Source organism: Bubalus bubalis, chromosome 14, assembly GCF_019923935.1.
Source record: "Bubalus bubalis isolate 160015118507 breed Murrah chromosome 14, NDDB_SH_1, whole genome shotgun sequence".
In the NCBI taxonomy this organism is placed as follows: domain Eukaryota; kingdom Metazoa; phylum Chordata; class Mammalia; order Artiodactyla; family Bovidae; genus Bubalus; species Bubalus bubalis.
The window spans coordinates 12,690,206-12,710,584 of NC_059170.1; the positions used below are offsets into that span (position 1 = coordinate 12,690,206).

Sequence of the window (20,379 nt, forward strand, 5' to 3'; positions counted from 1 at the left end):
GCTCTGAACTCAATCAAAAGGACAATTTTTCTTTTAAAGAGTTCATAGTAACCGTCTTCTCTTTCCTTTGTCCAAAACCCAAATACCTCTTCATTTATACATAAGACACCCCACTATATATTTTTCCATTTATTTATAATTGTGATCCTTAAAAGTGATATTATTCTTACTTTAAATGTAATAGAGCCCAGTAGTTTACTCAGGGTCAATTACAATGCAAGAGTAATTTTAAATTAAAAAAAGTTTTCATACTCAAGGATGACTTTTCTTACTCCTACATGGCAACTTCCTGGTCAGCCCTTGAGGTAATCCCTTTGGTTAACTTTTTCCCATGTTAAGCAACAAATACCTATTATCGGACACAGTTGATGAAGGCTAGAAATTTGAGAGTCCCTGGGCTGAGTGGTTCAGACTCAGGGGTCATGCTGTTGCAATCTAGGTGTCAGAGGGGCTGGATCATCTGAAGGCTTTACTGGGGCTTGGAGGATGTGTTTTCAAGATGATGCCTCACATGGGTTTAAGAAAGAGACCTCAGTTAAGGTCATCACATGGACCTCTTCTCACCACATGGCAGGTAGATTCCACCAAAGCAAATGATGCAAGAAAGAGCGAAATCACAGTGTATTTTATGACCTAGCCTTGGAGGTGGGAGGGGACCACACATGGGTGTGATTGCCTGGAGGCAGAGCCCATTGGGGCCGACTTACAAGCTGACTATCTCAAGGTGTTTATTTTGGTTCATTTTAGTACCATATGTATCTGCAGCACCAGAGTGAAAAATGATTCCTGGTTTATATTTTTAATTAATGTATCAATCAATTTATACTTTCCATTAATTTTTCCAACTGAAGTGGTAGAGATGTGGATAATTTCAGAGGCACAACCCACTGATTAATTTCATTCCGTCTTTCATTACGCACTGGCTCATTCATCAACCCTTTATTGATCCCCTACTATGTGCCACCGTAGGAGCTGCCTGGATACAATGAGGAGGTAAACAAATGCTCTCCCAGCTCCCTTAGAGCTGTCAGTCAAGCAGGGGAGAAAGCCATTAGACACATAATCACACAAATGAATAGATCACTGCAAAATGGGATGAGCGCTGTGAAACAAGGGTATAAGTTGCTATACCTGTCATGGGGATCTGATTTAGTTTGAAAGTCATGAAAGGGTCTACAGAGGGTTTTTTGACCTCAGAACAATTGACGCTCTGGACTGGGGAATTCTTTGTTGTGGGGATTATCCTGTGCCTTGTAGGATGTTAGCACATCTGCTACATGCCCTCCACTGCTCCCCAAGTTGTGATAACCAAAGATAGCTCCAGACATTTCCAAATGGGGCTTCCCAGGTGGCTCAATGGTAACGAATCCTCCTGCCAATGCAGAAAATGTGGATTCGATCCCTGGGTTGGGAAGATCCCCTGGAGAAGGAAATGGCAACCCACTCCAATATTCTTGCCTGGAAAACCCCATGAACAGAGTAGCCTGGCAGGCTAGAGTCAGTGGGGTCAAAAAGAGTCAGACATGACTTAGTGACTAAACAATAGCAAAAACAATTTCCAAATGTTCCCTAGGGACAAAATTTTCTTCAGTTAAGAACCACTGGTTTATAGGAAGTTTCCAGATGAAAGATCTGGAGAGAAGGTGGCATTTCAGGAGGAAGAATGAAGATGTTGGTGAGATTTTATTTTTTTAACAGATTTTTCCAAATAATAAAACAAAAGCAAAACACTCTATTTTCTTAATTTTAATTTTCAAGTTTAAATTTTGATCAGACTCCTGTATGATTTGCTGGTGCCCCTTTAATCAGAAATTCACACTCTGTAGCCAGCCTGCTTGTGCTGAATCAGGTATCCTCATATAATTACCCAGGAAAAAAACAGGTCTGGCCTGGAGCTCTCTTCCAAAATGTATTTTAACTTATTGAATCTCTGGGCTAGCTAAAGTTGTTTGGCCTTCAGCCTGCTGGTTTATATCACTGCCCGGAGCAGAGGATTATCACTCAGAAATACATGGCCTCACTTTTATTGGAAAGATATTTATGGGTACTGCTTACACTCTATATGAATATGTTTAATGTGGAAAGAGTATATAACCAGGCTGGGTATAAAGTCAGATTATTTTCACCAAGACTTGGCTTATTTCAATTTTGAACAGACAAGAATTAGCTTGTGCTTAGAATCCTGAAATCTTGAGTGAAAAAGGAACTTAGGGGACTCTTATGAGAAAAGTGTGATGTGTGAAACACAGACACTTCTGGGCCCGATTCAGCTTCACCTTTATGATCCTGAACAAAATAACGTAGCTTCAATTTTCTCATGCGTAATGAAGATAATAACTCTTACCTTGCAGGTCTGTTATGAAGGTATAGAAGCTCATAGCAATGTCTGGCATCCAACGATGTTCAATAAATGAAATGTCCCTCGTTTCCTTTAGATTATCCAGAAGACAGATAATCCCATCTGATTATGAAAATGCAGCCAGTATCACACACTAACAAAATCTCTTCTTCTTCAAGAATTCTTCCAATTATTCCTGGTGTGACATAATGTCCTCTCAAGAGGCATCCCCAAGAGACAGTCCCCCAGAAATCTGGAAACTAGCCTATGCTAAGTTCTTCCCTCACTCTCCAAATCCATAGACTCATATTCCCCCAATGTTACCTCCATGTTTTAGTTAAGCCCATCATAATTTATTGTTTGGATTCCTATAGTGATTTTCTAGTTATACTATAGCCGGATAAAGTCTAGTCATATCTCCCCTTGATTGCTACCTTTTATTGGTCCCTTAGGCTCCAAAATGGGATTAGTTGAAGCTTCAAAATGGGATTCTGGCTCACCTCTCGTCTCATCTCTTTTAGGCCCTATCTTTCATCCTGTTTTCTAACTATGCCAGTCTTCTGGCAGAGCCCTATGTGCTCTTTCATATCCTCATGCCATTTTAGATGTTGTTTCCTTGGGTAGAGATTCACCCCTCTCCCATCCTTGTATACCCCTCAGAGTATTACTGAATCATCATCCAGGACCAGCCCCCTGCCATAGCATCTTCTGACCTTCCGCTGGCTGCCTCCTCTGCTCCATCACCTCTTTGGTTTGACACAACCTTGTGTACATTTCTACTCTGATGTGTGTCACACCTCATTGGATTAAGCATTTGTTTACAGATCTGTCTTCTTCCCTGGAGCATGAATTACTAAAAAGCAAGACTCATATCTTATTAACCTTTGTGTTCCCTGCTGTTATCACTGACCCTGTCCGGGTCCATGTTCCATAAGCATGTGATGAATGAATCCACATTTATCCTGGATCCCTACCACGATGGGAACTCACAGCATTTCAAGGCAGCAACCTAATTTTGACCCTGTGGCTTGTGTCAAGCTCAGATGGATACATCCTCCATCTTTATTGCCATATATATCTCTCTACCCGCCTCCACTCATTGGTCTTACTTAGAAAGAAGACATGTAATCCCATTTGATTATTAAAATGCAGCCAGTATCATACACTAACAAAATTTCTTCTTCTTCAAGAATTCTTCTAATTACTCCTGGTGTGACATAATGTCCACATTCCTCATCTTATCTCCCTGATCTGGATCTCTTGTGATTATTCTGTCTAGAACTAAACTCGTAATGCTTGATGGAGTCAGACAGCATGGAGAGCTTTTGTCCTAAACAAGATTTTGTGGCAAGCAGAGGATAAAATGAAATATGTTTGCATTTATTCCAATATTTTTCTGTAATAGTTGTAACAGTAGCTAACATTATGGAGTTCTTACCACATACCAAACACTGCAGGACCAAAGGTATAAGATGGGTTAGCTTCTCTTTAGCCCCTGAGCTTGACTGTTGAAATATCTTGTCCTCTCAGACACACCAGGAGCTCCCTGGTGAGTCACTGCTTCAAGGTCATCAACCAGGGTGGTGCATACAAAAGGGTTAGTTTTTGTCTAATAGTTTAGGAACATCCTTCTACCCATCTGGCAAAAATAAAACTGCATGAGCTCATGGTGTTTACAGTCACTTGAGCCACCAAAGCACCCAGACAGGGCACTAAGGAAACCAGAACGTGTGCAGCCTTGAAAAATCACTGCTGAATGCATCACTCAAGGGTCACTCAGGTTGGAGATACCCTGTTCCATTTCTCCACTGGGGCTCCTTTAGTTTCCAGAATACATAGCTCATTTCAGATATCCTGTGCTCCATCCAAATTGCTAGTATTTTAAACCATACAATTTTAATTATACTTATAATCATTCACATGTATTGAGTGTATCTTAGACACTATGGAAGGCATTTCACTCTTCACATGCATGATCTTGCCCAGTCCTCCCAGCTACCTACAGACAGATACATTTTTCCATCAAGGAAACTGAAGTTCAGGGACCTTAATTCATTTGACCCAATACACAGAGTTTATCCTTAGCAGAGAGTTGGGATTTGGACCTGGACATAACTCCAGTCCTCAGACTCCTAAACTTCATACACACTTCCTCCTAAGTCAGTTTATTCTCATACTAAAGGGATAGGTGGGGATCCCATGAGCAATATGCAGCTGGAAGCCTCTGCCAAGGAAAAATTTCAAGAATACCTGTAGGTGAGACCATTTACACATGGTGGGTATGAGGACAAGATAACTGGAACAGCAGTTACTTACCTGTTGGATTTCATCTGGGTGCCATACCCATACCCTTGGGTTCCTCTTCTACCCACCATGGTATCCCCCTTGTCCCTTCACTCTACCACTGTTTATATACTTGATTGCCATTATATGTGATATCATTTATTCCACCTTATCCCCAATTTGCAACTTCTTCCTAAGCTCTAGAAACATCATTTGTCCTCTCACCTTTGCCCCTAGATGTTGTTCGGTCGCTCAGTCATGTCCAACTCTTTGCTACCCCATGGACTGCAGCACACCAGGCTTCCCTGTCCTTCACCATCTCCCAGAGCTTACTCAAACTCTTGTCCTTTGAGTCAGTGATACTATCCAACCATCTCATCCTCTGTCATCCGCTTCTTATCCCGGCTTCAGTCTTTTCCAGCATCGGGGTCTTTTCCAATGAGTCAGCTCTTTGTATCAGGTGGCCAAAGTATTGGAGCTTCAGTATCAGTCCTTCCAATGAATATTCAGGGTTGATTTCCTTTAGGATTGACTGGTTGGATCTCCTTGCAGTCCAAGGGACTCTCAAGAGTCTTCTCCAACACCACAATTCCAAAGCATCAATTCTTTGGCGCTCCTAACTCCCTCCTTTTCCTGGATAGACCTGGCATCCCCCACCCCCATGACTCTCTCCACCTGGACCAGGCAATCTGTCCCCCTGAAATCCACTTCTTATATCGCAGTCCCAGGGTTGCTTTACCTTTTCCAAAGGACCGTGAGAAATATTGCGAAGGGTTGTCCAAGGGACCAGAAGTAGCCCCCCAATGGTGTACACATGCAGGAGGCAGTGTGGACCTCTGCAATCAGAAACATTTTGATGCTTTAGAACACATGACAGTCCAAAACGACAGAAAACTGCTTCTTCTAGTCAGAAAATGTCCCTGAATCCCAGCCCCCAAGCAAAGGCCAACTCAGGCCCAGAGTCCATCAAAACTTCAATTTTATCGAAGTCTCCTCTATAAGATGCCATTTTTATATGCTATTAAAATAGCACAATGCAGCTCGCCAGTAAAATCATTTGCAATAACAGCCCATTAAAAGCTTTCCTTTAATATGGAACTTTCTAATTAATGTAAATGGGGTGCAAAGCTTGGAAAAGCCAAGTTGATTCTAATGTTCAGGAAGTAGGTAAAATGGGAAAAGGGTCTTATTTTTCATTAGGAGTCTATTAGAGAATCTAATGAAATCTTTATGGCTTGGATGTATTACCAAAAAAGTTCCAATTGCTTTGTTTCCTGCCTCATTTCTCTGCCGCCTTCCTCTATAAATATTGCTATGCTACACATTAGACTTGGGAAAATAGAATTCTGCATGGATTTTGTGTCTGACTCTTCTCAGGTTCTCCGAGTATTGGAGGTGGAAGGGAGCACAATAATGATTAGCTTTAGTCTCCAGATTTCTAAGTTGGAAAGTGAAACCCAAAAAGAGGTGAAGACTTCCATAGCTACTGACTTCCTCCTCTCTTCCTCTTTCCCTCCTGCCTTCTCTTCCACCGCTTCTCCTTTCCTCTTGCTCTCTGAAGTATTTATTAGTCAGGTTAGGCTGGATTATGCTATAATAATAAAAAACCCCATAGCTCGAAAGTGCAAACACGTAACATCTTTCAGCCTTACTGTACAGTAGAACATCTGCTCGTCACCTCTCTCCTGCACTGCCTGGCCCATGTGGGTCCGCTGGGCAGCAGAGTTACTCAGAAACCCAAAATGATGGGGCAGAGGCATTCGGGGACCATCATGTCAGCAGGAGAGGGGAAAGTGGGCTCTGGCTCTTAAAGCCTCTACCTGGATATAACAGGTGACTTCCTCTCACGTTTCATTGCCCAACGTCAATTGTAACTTCAAAGGGTTATCCTACAATGAATCTGAAAGCTGCTCCCATGAGCCAGCTCACAGAATAACCTGTGCTATCAAGATGAATGAGAAATAGACGAGCTCAGAGTTCAGTGGGAGAACCAGAAAGCAAACACATTCAAGACAGAGCATGGTGAGAGGTGTGGAGCCTGAGGACCAGGTAGGCTCATGCTCTGCTTTGCCAGCCTTCTCATGGGACTAGCTTGTTGAATAAGAACCTTCCTTTTTCTTACCGGAGTCCAATATCCAGGAGGAAAAGTCATGCTCAAAGGCTGTTCCCCAGGTACCTGTCCTCAGTTTACAGACCCTCCTCCTTCCTTAGGAGAAGGAGAACCCTCTGAGTCCAACCAGCCCAGGCAGGCCTGAGACTCAGGGAAGTGAGGAGCCCACGGAGGGAAGGCCCAGGTTCCGAGGTATCATCAGGCTACCCCCGACATCATCACAGTCTGCTGCTCGGTACATTGTTGTAGAAGGTGCCTCGTTGCCTCTCAGTGCAGGGAGTCAGTCATCTTAGAGGGCAGAGCTCTGTCACCTGGGGGAGAGGCTGGAGTGATTTAGAGCAGGGGCCTGGAGAGGGTAGGGGTACCTGAGGCAGGAACTCAGAAGAGGGCAACCTTGAAGGTGAAGTCTGTCCCTTAATCAGACTGCAGTTAGCAATTCGGCCCCAAACCTTTCTGCTGAAGTTGGACTTAAGTTCTTAGAGGACTGCTGACCACACAGACTGACCCTCCAGGCCTTGGGCAGGATTGGGCAGTGGAAGTCAGGGGAGCAAACGATTAAACCTTAGGAGGCAAGGGAGTCCTTGGCTTCGGCGGGTGTCTGGTGGGTTTCATACACTAGATGTCCCTCTGCAACAGGCCTTTTAAGGCTCAGGCAGAATGTTCTGGCTAACTTCATAATCATGTTCCAATCGGCCTTACAGAACTGTGAAATTGATTATCCTGCTGATCTCACACAAGCTTTAGAGCAAGGCGGGGGCAGGGGGCACCTTGATTCTTTGTTGAGTCCATACACTGATTTGAGGAGACTTTAGCTTTTCCACCCATCCCCAAGAGGAAGAGAGTTCAAATTACCTTGATATTACAATTTAGGACCATCAAGCCTTGGCCAGTTTAATTTTCCCAATCACCCAGCCAGGGCCAGGGCCAAGAAGGGAGATAGCTGGCATATTAACTCCTCTTTAGATACATAAAGAGTTGGTGGGTGAGCATGAGCTCAGGGTGCCCTACTTGGGCTTAGGCAGCTGCAGGAACAGTAGAGTGAGAGGATCTAGGAAGCATGGCTGTGGGCACCCAAATCTGGGTCTGGTGGTACGAGGTCTCCCCACAAGATGTGCGATTGGGGTGTCAGAGTCAACTGAATTGAATACAGTTTTTCTTTGTTTTCATCTTCTGTCTTGAAATAGTTGGCGTTTTTTATATTGCTGCAGGGAATGGAATAGAACTTGGTAACATGTGTTGTACCAGCCTGGGGGTTCAGGGAAGTCTTCCTGCAACACAGGAGCCTTACGTGGGTCTTGAACAATGACCAGGAATTAGCCAGTTGGAGAAAAGTGGAAAGTCCACTGCAGATGGAGGGCCACAATATGCCAAAGCCCAGAGACACTTTACCAGAACAATAAGAGTGAGGGGAAGAACGGTGGGCATGAGACTAGGGATGTTTGACAACCTAAAGATCAGAGGCAAAAGCTTTGTAGGTTAAAAATGAAATGTGGGATTCCAAATGGAAAAGTGGAGATGTGGATGGCATAGCAGAAGCTCAAAATGTGGAGTGGCTATCACAGAAGCTTGATGTAGCAAGTTGACTTAATATCACATCTGTCAACTCATGTCTGGACTTGACAAGGAATTTCTTTTTGCTTTACGTTTCCTACTTAATTATTAAGCAGTGACAGTCCTATTATAATGGCTGGTGGGTAGTGAGTGCTTTTTACACATCAGGACTAGTCTAAGAGTTTTGTGTGAATTATGTAATCTTTTCACAGTCCTGTGAAGTGAATATCATTAGTATCCCCATTGTACAGATGATGAAACCAAGTCTCAGTGAGTTAATCAATTTACAGAGGGTCCTAGAGCCAGTAAGTTGTGTGATTGATATTCAAGCCTGAAGCTTGAGCCTATAACTTAATCATTCATTATATTGTGATGCCTCCTGCTATATTTTTTCTTTAATGTTTATTAATTCGGTCGTTCCAGGTCTTAATTGTTGCATGTGGGGTCCAGTTCCCTGACCAGGGATTGAACCTGGGCCTCCTGCATTGAGAGCACAGAGTCTTAGCCACTGGACCATCAAGGGAAGTCCTGCCTCCTGTGGTGTTGAGAAAATAGAACCACCCAATCCTACCTTCATTTAACAGATATCCACTAAGTGATAATATACAACAGGCTTATTGCTAAGTGTTGGGAAGCCAAGGTTGAGCAAGATGGCAAGTCGTGTCGTCACATGGAGCGTCAGCTTAGTGGGGAGACAGAAAATCGGTGAATAGTCAATCATCAAGAGAATATCAGATTGCAAAGAAAAAGTAAAATAGGGCATCCGGAGAGAAAATACCAGGGCTTGAAGGAATCTTCAATGCCATATGAAGGAATGGAAGCCAAGAAGAGTGATCTCAGAGCCACAGAGTAAATTGGCAGCAGGGTTGAGAAAAGAATCCCAGACCCCTAAGATATTCACTAGCTATGTTTCTCATTCCCACTCTGTACCTCCTGCTGTTCTAGGTAACAGAACCAGACAGCCACGGACCCTACCCTTTGGATCACATTCTTTCCCCCATGCTCTGCTTACCTGAAACTTTGCAGCACACAGTTTTATTTCATCAGTTGTCAACTCTACTGAAAAATGTCCTCCGTTTGATTTCTCCTACGCTCAGCTCATGGCAGGAAAATCTGAATAGGGGTATTCCGTTCTTGGTATGGCCCAGATTCCCCTGCCATGAGTACAGTATTTGCAGAACTAAGGGCCAGGGGCTTATCCCTTCCTCCAGCTTCCCAAAAGGGAGAAATCTTTAATGATTATATACACTTTTTTTTTTTAACCTGCCACACCATTCTTTTGAGGGAATTAACAAATATAGTGTTGATTATCTTTCTTGAATAGGAGAACAAAAAAAAGGGTAAGGTGCAGAAGACCAGAAGTATTAGACTTTGGCTAATCCTTCAAAGCTTTCCCCTCATGTGTGTGATGACTTTTTCTTCCCGTCTCTTCTATTTAGACAAGGAACAAGGCACTGAACCTGGGCTGTGACTATAGCCTCCTGGATTCCTGTATGAGTTTCCCAACTCTTAAGACTCCATCGGGCAAACTGCCAAGGCCAAGAATAAGAGATTCCTGTAGATCGAGTTCCTACTGGTGTGGTGCAGCAGGGAAAGCAGACTTCTTTGGCTATGGAATAATTCATGTCCTGTTTCTAAGAGCTTGGTCCCTTTTCCTTCACCTTGACCTCTCCTTTGTATATACAAATTTAAACCCCACAACCACCTTAGAACAAAAAAAACGAGGCACAGAAACATTAAGCAACTTTCCTAAAGTCACATAGCTAATGAGTAGAAGAGTCGCTGTTAATGTTTAAATCCAGGCGGTTTGACTCCAGAGTCTCGATTCATAAGTAAGTGGTGAGATATACCGTATCTGCCACTCCTGTGCTGCCTTCACTTCTGCTGCTGACACTATCCTGCTGGTAGGAGGGCCCCGGTCCTACTTCCGTACTATTAGTAATGATGATGCTCGCTTACTTCTGTGTCTGTACAGGTGCTCCTGTAGGATTTGTGACACTGTCACTGCCGGTCCTGCCAGTATTCTTATTGAAAATAATTGCATTTACTGCTACCAATTCCTGCTCTTTCTTGCTCCTCCACTTCTCCCCACCTTGCCCCCAAAGCCCCCCGTATTTATTGCCCTGGTTCTAGATCTCCTCCAGGCCTTCCAGAGGCACTGTATACAGATGGGGATCTGTGTCTCGTGTAGTCATAAGAGAGACAAGGTACAGCCCAGGATGTTAGCCTGGGTCATTTATTTCAAATCTGGTGGCCTTTCAAGTGGATACCAAGGACTTGCAGCTGAGACCTGCATTTAGAGAACCTTGCCTTTAGAGAACCTCTCTGTGTAGGGACGGCCTGTGGAACACCTGGGAATGTGCTGGAAATGCAGACTCTCAGGCCCCACTCCAGGCCTGCTGGAGTGGAGGCTGGACTGGCTGCTTGTTAAAGCTTATAAAGCACTGCAGGTGCCCACAAATCCGTGGTGACACTTAATCCTTCCAACCCACAGGAAATAGAGCAAGTGGTGCTCTTCCCTCTTGGGTTGTGCAAGTAGTTGAGAGCCATGTGTGTGAACTCAGACACGTGAGTGTGAACAGCAAGCTAGGATGACAACTTCCTTTCTGTGGGGGCCAAGAGAAAGAGGTGAGAGGCAGGGGTCTGCAGGGAGGCACGTGGAGCCGCCGGACAGGTATCAGAGGTGAATCTGAATTTGTGGCCTTTGTACTTGAACTTATGGAAGAATATTTGTTGGTATTTTAGATAAGCTGGTGGAGGTGATATGTGTGTGTGTGTGTGTGCATGCACACATGTGTGTGCAGTGAGAAGTATAATGGGGGACAGTAGACCAGCACCTGCCCAGGGGAACCATGGCTTGAGCATCTCTTCCCCCTGGGAACACTGGACTTGAATTCCAGTCCCTAGGATTTCTGGCCATAGCTCATCCAGAGCCGCGGTGTGCCAGGAGCCCTGAGCTCATGTAGAGGTCTTCTTGGCCTTCTTCTCCATGTGTGGCTCCGCCCTGTGCCCGACGGCTGTCACTCCTCACTGTTAAGCACAGGCAAGGAATGTTTACCATCAGTGCCCTTGGAAGCTCTGTCTCCATGGCCTGGTGCACAGTGAAATGCGTGCTTTGTTGAGAAGGAAACACAGTGGTAAGAATGGCGTTCATTCACAGTATCAGAGGAGGGCGGTAATTCCAAACCCAACTCAGAGACAAGCAGCTGACAGCCTTGCTTCTTCCTTGCTCGGTATCTTCTCTTTACAGGGATTCAAACTATCACTGCTGTGTTCTTTCTCTTAGAAAGGAAAATACGATAACGTCACTGTCTGGTTTAATTCCCAAGCTGGTTGCCCACTGCTTCTGCCCTAAAGCCTGAACCCCTTATCTTGCCTTCTAAGGCCCTTTACTGTTAAACCCCAACTCACCACGCTACTTCATTGGCCCTGCCATATCCTCCACTGCACAGAATTTCTCAGCATCCTTCAGACTCCGCAGCTTTTGTGACCCGGGATCTTTCCTCAGGCTGTTCTTTCTGTTTGAAAGTCATTGCCCCAGTCGGCTCTGAAGCTTTTTTGTGTCATAAGCAATGCCGACATCTAACACCAAGGGCTTCCCAAGTGACTCAGTGGTAAAGATTCTGCCTGCCACTGCATGAGACACAGGAGACATGGGTTTGATCCCTGGGTTGTAAAGATCCCCTGGAGGAGGGCATGGCAACTCACTCCAGTATTCTTGCCTGAAGAATCCCATGGACAGAGGAGCCTGGCAGGCTACAGGTCATGGGATCGCAAAGAAGTGAACATGACTGAGTGACTGAGCACACACGTATGTCCAACACCAAAGTTGGGCTCCTTACCCTGGTACCTCCTGAGACTTGCCTTTAAGAAGGAGCTAGTGAAAGAGTGGGGTTCTCTGACTGGGGAGAGGGATAGGGTTCCTTGTGAATTTCCCCCAGAAAGGCTACCAGGTTTGTGCCCAGGAGCACCCAGGCATGTCTGTTCCAGAAAGGCAGCTGGACTGTCTGGTAGACGCTGCAGAACAAAAAACAAATCTACATAATGCAGCTATTGATCACTGTCACAACGTGCAGCCAGCTGTGGCCTGGAGGGAATACATTTTCCCGAGAAGTTCTCCTGGGTAAAGAATATTCGTTGACATGAGGCTCTTAAGGGTTAGTCAGTGTGCAGAAGATTCTTTCCTGATGACATTTCGGAGATAGTTTTGCATGGAATCAACTTTAAAATGTCTCTCCGTCTGCTCTTCGAACCTGGGATTGCTGTTTCTTCCCTGGAGGGTGGTAGCGTTTGCTCTCCCATCCAGCAACCTCCTGTCTTTTCAGCCCCGTTCCTCACAGTTTTCTAGTCGAACGGGCGATGCAATTCTCCCCATCCATTGTGATAGTTTGCTGTTGGCAAATGCCAATATCTAGATTCTGAACGACTTTAATTTGTATAGCTTTCACACTTTCTCCTTCAAAATATTTTGCCATCTTTACACTCTCCCTTGCTGCTTTATTTGTTACTGCTGTTGTTTGCTTGTTTATTTAATTCTGGGTGCTTGCATTTTGAGAGCAATGTTGGATAGAGATCTGAGTAGCCACCGTCCTGCCTTCCATGGATCTGACTTTCATGGGGCTGGCCTGACTCCTTCACCACCAAATGTGAAGTTGACTATTCATCCCTCTAAACCCTCATCCTGATTTCCTGTTTTAGCATCTATCACTTACTTTAAAAAAATGTTTCTACTCCTCTGTTTCCTTGGTTACTGTCTGTCTGCTTCACTAGAAAGTAACCTCCATGTGAGCAGGCACTTTGTCTCGCTCCAGCTGTAGCTGCTGGCACATGGTGGGTACACGGTAATGGATTGTGCGTATAATACATGATTTTTCCCTTTGCGTTAGGGAAGCCTTCTTTCTTTCCTAGATCATAAATGTATTGCTATTTCTATGTAAATTGATATTGAATTTTATCAAATACACGACATCTTTGAGGATGAACTTCAACCTATGGAAAAGATTAATGACTTTAGGAGAATCTTGATAGTATTAATTATTGAATTTCTGAAATAGGTTCTTCTTGGTTGTAGTATATTATTCAAATATATATATATAGACATATATATATATATATGTACATACACACATATACACACATACACCTACATATATTACATGCTGGTCTGTAGATTTGGTTTGGTTATTGATTTGGTTTGTTATAGTCCTGTTCTCCGGAGAAGGCGATGGCAACCCACTCCAGTACTCTTGCCTGGCAAATCCCATGGATGGAGGAGCCTGGTAGGCTGCAGTCCACGTGGTCGCTAAGAGTCGGACACGACTGAGCGACTTCACTTTCACTTTTCACTTTCATGCACTGGAGAAGGAAATGGCAACCCACTCCAGTATTCTTGCCTGGAGAATCCCAGGGATGGCGGAGCCTGGTGGGCTGCCGTCCATGGGGTCACACAGAGTCGGACACGACTGAAGTGACTTAGCAGCAGCAGCAGTCCTGCTCTCTGTCAGCCTCTGGTTTTACTAACTTCTTGAAGGAAGGCACCAGCTGTGAGATCAACTCACCAGCAATGTACGAAGCTACCTATTAACTCTCTCTCTACCAAAACTCTCTATTATCATTTTAAATTCTCCTTACAACTTAGAAACCTAGATATGTATATTTGCTTGTACTTGATTTCTAGTGAGATTGACTCTCATCTCCCCATTGATACATACCTTTGTGAATTTCCAATTCATGTCATTTATTATTTGTTTCCTGTTCACATGTTCATCCTTTTATTGATCTGTAGGAACTTTTTCTATATTAAGGATATTGATTTTCTCTCCCATATCTATTTATATAGTTCCCATTTTGTTATTTCTTTTCCAATAGTATTGATTAAAATTTCTTAATAGTAGATTATAACATTTTTTAAAACCTGATTTTAAACTCTATCTCTCTATTATTTTAAGGTACATTTTCTAACACTTACGTGCATATTTAAAAAGTCCAGACCAGAGATCAAATAACTAGCCACCTTTATTTACTTCTAATTAGCTTATGATTTCATTTATTTTACATTGACTAGTTAACTGAGGGTGATTTCTCCTTGTCCACAGATCATACCCAGCTTTCTCCTTGAATCTCAAAGCACAGCAAACCCGGCCTCTGGAAGGTTTATGGGAAAATAAATAGGTGCTGCGAGTGAGACAGAAGGGGCAGGCTTTCCCTTAGTACAGGGCGCTCTGTACTGAGGGCAACTGCAGGGTTTCCCTGGGGCAGGACAGAGGTCGCATACTGCATACTCCGTGAGATCGTCACATTCTCATTCAAATGTGATGAACTGGGGTGAGGCAAGTGAGGTCCCCAGAGCACAGAATTTAAGGAGGTGCTTACTCTCGTGTGCAGACTTGAAATAGCTTTCAGTTCTGCTCCCTGGGTTGTTACTTGTCTCCTTATATCCCACCCCCAACCCCACTGCCAAGCTCTGTGCAAGAGCAGCTCCCCAAACTGGAGCCCTAGCCCCTCCCCACCACCCCTAAGCTCCCCTCTGTCCTCAGCTCAGAATCCTCTTGGGTCCTGAACGACTCATGTTGTGAGGTGGCCCTGCTGTCTTCCTCGGCCTGCAGTTCCATATGTCACAGTTTCAGGAAAGGTGTAGAGCGGTGCCATGAGCGCTGAACTTGGAGTCAAATGGTGCTCGTGTGATCTCTCACCCCCTAGTGGTGACACACGCATGGTTTTCACCTCCTGACACTCTGTCCCTTGGTGTCACACCCTTTCTGCTGGCCACCCGGAGCCATGGTCAGGGTCGAGTTTGATCTGTACTTTGCAAATGACAAAGCTCTGTACATATGTCCATAATTTCGGTTTATAGCTCCGGCAAATTAATATTGGCATCAGCAGGTTCATTCACATCAGAGGCTGCTGCCTCTGGCCAGTGTTTGAAGCATTGACACAGCAGAGAGGTCATTTGAGGATGTGACAATAAAAAAGGAGTGAATTCTGTTCCCTTTGAGAGTTCCTGTAAATGGCAGAATCCTGCAAGTTTGTAAGTGAAAATCTAAATATTTAGAAAGCCTAAGCCCCTGCCTGAAAATAAGGACTAAAAATGAATATTTGTGAGCTAATAGTTGTGTAATTCTGTCCTCAAATGTTTCCTTCCGTGACACATACAAGCCTGCCGTCACCTGTTCTTTGGGCAGGAGCCAGAGCCCTGCTGGGCAGCGTATCAGTCGCTCTGTGACCTAGACGAAGTCACTCACCTTCTCTGAGTCTGTCTCCTCAGCAGTGAGTTAAACAAGTAATACTTATCTCATAGTGTTCCTCTGCAAGTTAAATACTACAGTGTATACCTGGGAGCCTAGCAAAGCATCAGGTACCCAGTAGGTGCTCAAAACAATGTTTTCTGCCTTGGCTGGGATCACTGATGTTTTCTCTTACCAGAACTTGTCTGAGGATTCAGTGTTTTGTTTTTCCAGTTTTCTTTTTGTTTGTGTGGTAAAATGCACATAATTAAATGTACCATGTACCGTCTTAGCCATTTTCACACGGACAGTTTGTTGGTTGAATGCATTTCCAATGTTCTGCAACCATCACCACCATCCATCTCCGGAACGCTTCTCATCTTGGGAAACTGAATCAGTGTACCTGTTAAATGATAACTCTCCATGCCCCATCACCCCTGGCACTGCCTTTCTTCTTCCTGTGTCTATGAATTTGACTGTTCTAAGGACCTCACATAAGTGATTTCATACAGTATTTGTCTTTTGTGACTGGCCAAGAAAGTTAGCATAATGTCCTCAAAATTCATCCACGTTATACCATATGTCAGAAATTCCTTCCTTTTTACGGCTGAATTATGATCCATTCTGTGTGTACACCACATTTTGCTTATCCATTCATTCATCAGTGGACAGGAATTGCTTTCACATAGATTTCAGTTTTTTTGTTTTTTTTTTTTAATATTCTGTTTTGGTGTACTCTAAATTAAATGAAGGGCCTTTTATCTAAATGAAGGGCCTTTTATCAAAATTGAGCAGAGCCTGTCTTCTTTTTACCAGAAATCCTGACTTCCTGTTTCTCTGCAGTCCAGAATTCCTGTTTCCTGCCCAACTCCCTTGCTGATCTGTCTTTGTTTACCCTTCTTCAGTGGGGAACACAGCCAAGATCCATGGGGAGGCTTCTCATCTTTGAAGGTTGGGCTCACTATTCCTTCATTACATTTTGGATCCATAGGGAAGTAAAGGAACTTTGGAGCCTCCTGGTCCCAGGAGAACTATCTGTATCTCCTCCTCCAAAAGTCTGAAGATAGACTGCATCATGATCCCAGGAGTAGGGCAGGCTGGCCAACAATGCTCGTGCCCTGGCCACATTCTAGACACTTAGTTGGAACCTCAGCCTTGACCACCCCATCTGATCCTTCCAGGGTGATCGTGGTTTTGCCTTCTGGTTCACCAGGCAGGGTTTGGAAGACTCAAACCCAGCAACTCATCTGCACACAGCTGTCAACACCTTCCTCGATGAAAGGACTGACTCTGGAACTTACGAGTCAGTGTGACTAAGGCTCCTGACTCTCCTTCTCTTGAACCAGCGGCTGGGCTAGAATTTCAAGAACTGGGCTTGGCAGTTTGGGGCTGGTAGACAGCTGGGCACAGAAAACTGAGGCTTATTCATTCATTCACTGGCTGTTTATCGAGGGTCTGTTCTTTGCCCGTGTGCTGGTTCCACTGTCGCAGGTGCGGCACATGTGATCCCTGTTTGCTTATTACCTGCAGTCTGGTTGGAGTGGCAGGTATTAATCAGGCTAATAAATGTGAAGTTGCATATGTAAGATGGGCTTCGAGGATTTGCTTCCAGCTTTAGGGGAGGATTTGAAGTAGAGCGTCAGTTGCTTTTTCGTAATGTACTCTCTGCACATGGTAGCTTGGCTATAGATGTTTAGGTTGTACAGTTAGTCCTCTACATACGACCTTCAAGTTGGAAACTTTCAAAGATGCAAATGTGCATGCCAGCCCCTGTATGCCAGCTGTTGTACTGTACTACTCCACTTTTCAAGGTACTGTACTGTAAGATTCAAAGTGTTTACTCTGTGTTTTCCTTTTTTCAGTTCAGTTCAGTTCAGTTCAGTCACTCAGTCGTGTCTGACTCTTTGCAACCCCATGAATCGCAGCACGCCAAGCCTCCCTGTCCATCACCAACTCCTGGAGTTTACCCAAACTCATGTCCATTGAGTCGGTGATACAATCCCGCCATCTCATCCTCTGTCGTCCCCTTCTTCTCCTGTCTCCAATCCCTCCCAGCATCAGGGTCTTTTCCAATGAGTCAACTCTTCGCATGAGGTAGCCAAAGTACTGGAGTTTCAGCTTTAGCATCATTCCTTCCAAAGAAATCCCAGGACTGATCTCCTTCAGAATGGACTGGTTGGATCTCCTTGCAGTCCAAGGGACTCTCAAGAGTCTTTTCCAACACCACAGTTCAAAAGCATCAGTTCTTCAGCACTCAGCCTTCTTCACAGTCCAACTCTCACATCCATACATGACCACTGGAAAAACCATAGGCTTGACTAGACGAACCTTTGTTGGCAAAGTAACGTCTCTGCTTTTCAATATGCTATCTAGGTTGGTCATAACTTTCCTTCCAAGGAGTAAGTGTCTTTTAATTTCAGGGCTGCAATCACCATCTGCAGTGATTTTGGAGCCCCAAAAAATAAAGTCTGACACTGTTTCCACTGTTTCCCCATCTATTTTCCATGAAGTGATGGGACCAGGTGCCATGATCTTCGTTTTCTGAATGTTGAGCTTTAAGCCAGCCTTTTCACTCTCCACTTTCACTTTCATCAAGAGGCTTTTTAGTTCCTCTTCACTTTCTGCCATAAGGGTGGTGTCATCTGCATATCTGAGGTTATTGCTATTTCTCCCAGCAATCTTGATTCCAGCTTGTGCTTCTTCCAGCCCAGCGTTTCTCATGATGTACTCTGCATATAAGTCAAATAGGCAGGGTGACAATATACAGACTTGATGTACTCCTTTTCCTATTTAAAACCAGTCTGTTGTTCCATGTCCATTTCTAACTGTTGCTTCCTGACCTGCATATAGGTTTCTCAAGAGGCAGGTCAGGTGGTCTGGTATTCCCATCTCTTTCAGAATCTTTTTGTGACAATTATTATAAACCTATTACAGTACCATATAGCCAGTTGTGTTAGTTGGGTACCTAGAGTAACTTTGTTGGACTTCTGAACAAATTTGGCTTATGAATGCACTCTCCAAACAGAACTCGTTCATTTGTAGTAGAGGACTTACGATAGTGGAAAGGTGGTAGAAGAAGCCGTGTGAAACATAAGACTGAGTCATCAGTGCATAGACCCTGAGTCACCAAGAGAATGTTGCCTAGTGGGGTATCCTTTTAATGTCCTTATCCCTTCACTGTCCAGTGGCACAGTGCTGTGCAGAGGGAACAGCGTGGCCACAAGCCCTCAGCTGGTAAATTCAGGGCATTGCCTATAGGGAGAAGGCTAGTGTGGTCCAAGTGTAAGGTCACGGGGGGCACGTGATTGTTGAAATGCGAGGGAGTGACAGTAGCGACAGACCATGCCAGATGCGTGGGCCGTGGTGTAGACAGTTGTTTTATCCTAAGAGCAATGCAACACCACTGATGGACTTTAACAGTTTTCACAATAATTTTAGGGGATGCCTTTAATGAGTGCCTACTCTGTCCCAGACACTGTTCAAAGGGCTTTACAGTACTATTTCGGTGATTTCCTCAATCAGATCTATGAGGTAGGTACTTCATTATCCCCATTTAACAGATGAGGAAATTGAGGTTCCAAGAAGCTAAGCAACTTGTCCAGAGTTTCACAGCTAGTAAGTGGCAGAGCCCGCCTTCTTAACCACCACTGGAAGCTGCCTCCTGCTGTGAGAAGGGATGAGTAGGTGCCAGTGTGGTTTTGGGGAATAGCAGGAGAAACCCCACCCCATGAGGGAATGCCCAGTCCTCTGCCATGGACCTGGTCAGGCAGGGAAGTCTGGCGTGTCTGTGTGTACATGTGGCTCAAGGGGAAGACCTGGTGCCTGGCACAGGTGTCAGCCCTGCCCCTGGCCCTTCTCTGGAGCTGGCGCCTAAAAACTCTGACAAGTCAGAGATGCCCTTATTGGCTGCTTCTTGGGCAGTTTCCCCCGGGCGATTACACAGCAGCCAAGTGAAGGCACCAACATTCAGTTTTGCTTCCTGGACCAGCTGTGCTGACTTGGGGAACACAGGTTGCCCCCTTGCATTACTATGGTTTTGGAGTCTGCACTTTGGGTGAATCTGTGGCTTAGAACAGGTGGGGGGTGGGACTTGGGATGGGGAAGAATGGGCCATGGACTCTGATTGAGGAGAGGTCACGGAAGCAGCTGCTGAGATACGGGAGCCAATATCTTTGGGCCGTTCGCTGAGGAAAGAGCAGGGTAAGGATGGAAGATCTAAATGAACTGATTATTTAGATGAGATCTTGTCATCAGGGAGATATACTTTTAAGGAACCAAAGTCATCAGAATAGTTCAGATGGGCTTTACAGACCATCCTGGGCAATGGATGAGAAATGGTTTGGTGTCCTGGACGTGAAATTGGAGAGTCAGACACCCAGCTTTCTCTCGTTCCTCCTCTTCTCCCTCATCTTTGCTTCCTGCTTCCTTTGCTCTGTCTGTCTTCATCCTTCTTTCTGCACACCGACTTCTCTCTTACTTGGCTGTTGGTTTCCCTGCCACCTACTCCATAGAGTGTATTTCCACAGCCTGCAGTGGGACTCACTCTGGCCCCCACCACCTCCTTGCCTTTGAGCTCCACCCCGCCCTTTTGGCTCAGCACAGTCTCTGTCCTCTGAGCAATTGAAGGCAGGTTGGCAGATGTGTCCATGACACATGGACTCCATTTACTCAGAAATGGCAACAGCGGTTCAGGGAATGGGGAATTAGCTCTTAACACACAGGTGAAGGATGGAGAGGGTGTTTTATTGTTGTTGTTCAGTCACTATGTCATGTCCTACTCTCTGTAACCCCAGAACTACCTCACATCAGGCTCCTTTGTCCCCTACTATCTCCTAGAGTTTGCTCAGATTCATGTTGATTGAGTCATGAGCCAT

The 20,379-nt window shown here is 44.7% G+C and overlaps 1 protein-coding gene and 1 non-coding gene across 13 annotated transcripts in view; one reads left to right on the forward strand and one right to left on the reverse strand.

Annotated features, from left to right (window-relative positions):
- PTPRT (protein tyrosine phosphatase receptor type T) overlaps positions 1-20,379 on the forward strand; it is a 1,155,381-nt gene that overhangs the window by 828,156 nt on the left and 306,846 nt on the right. The window lies entirely within an intron of this gene.
- Positions 8,733-8,806, reverse strand: TRNAE-CUC. Its single transcript has one exon. It is a non-coding gene; the product is annotated as a tRNA-Glu (tRNA).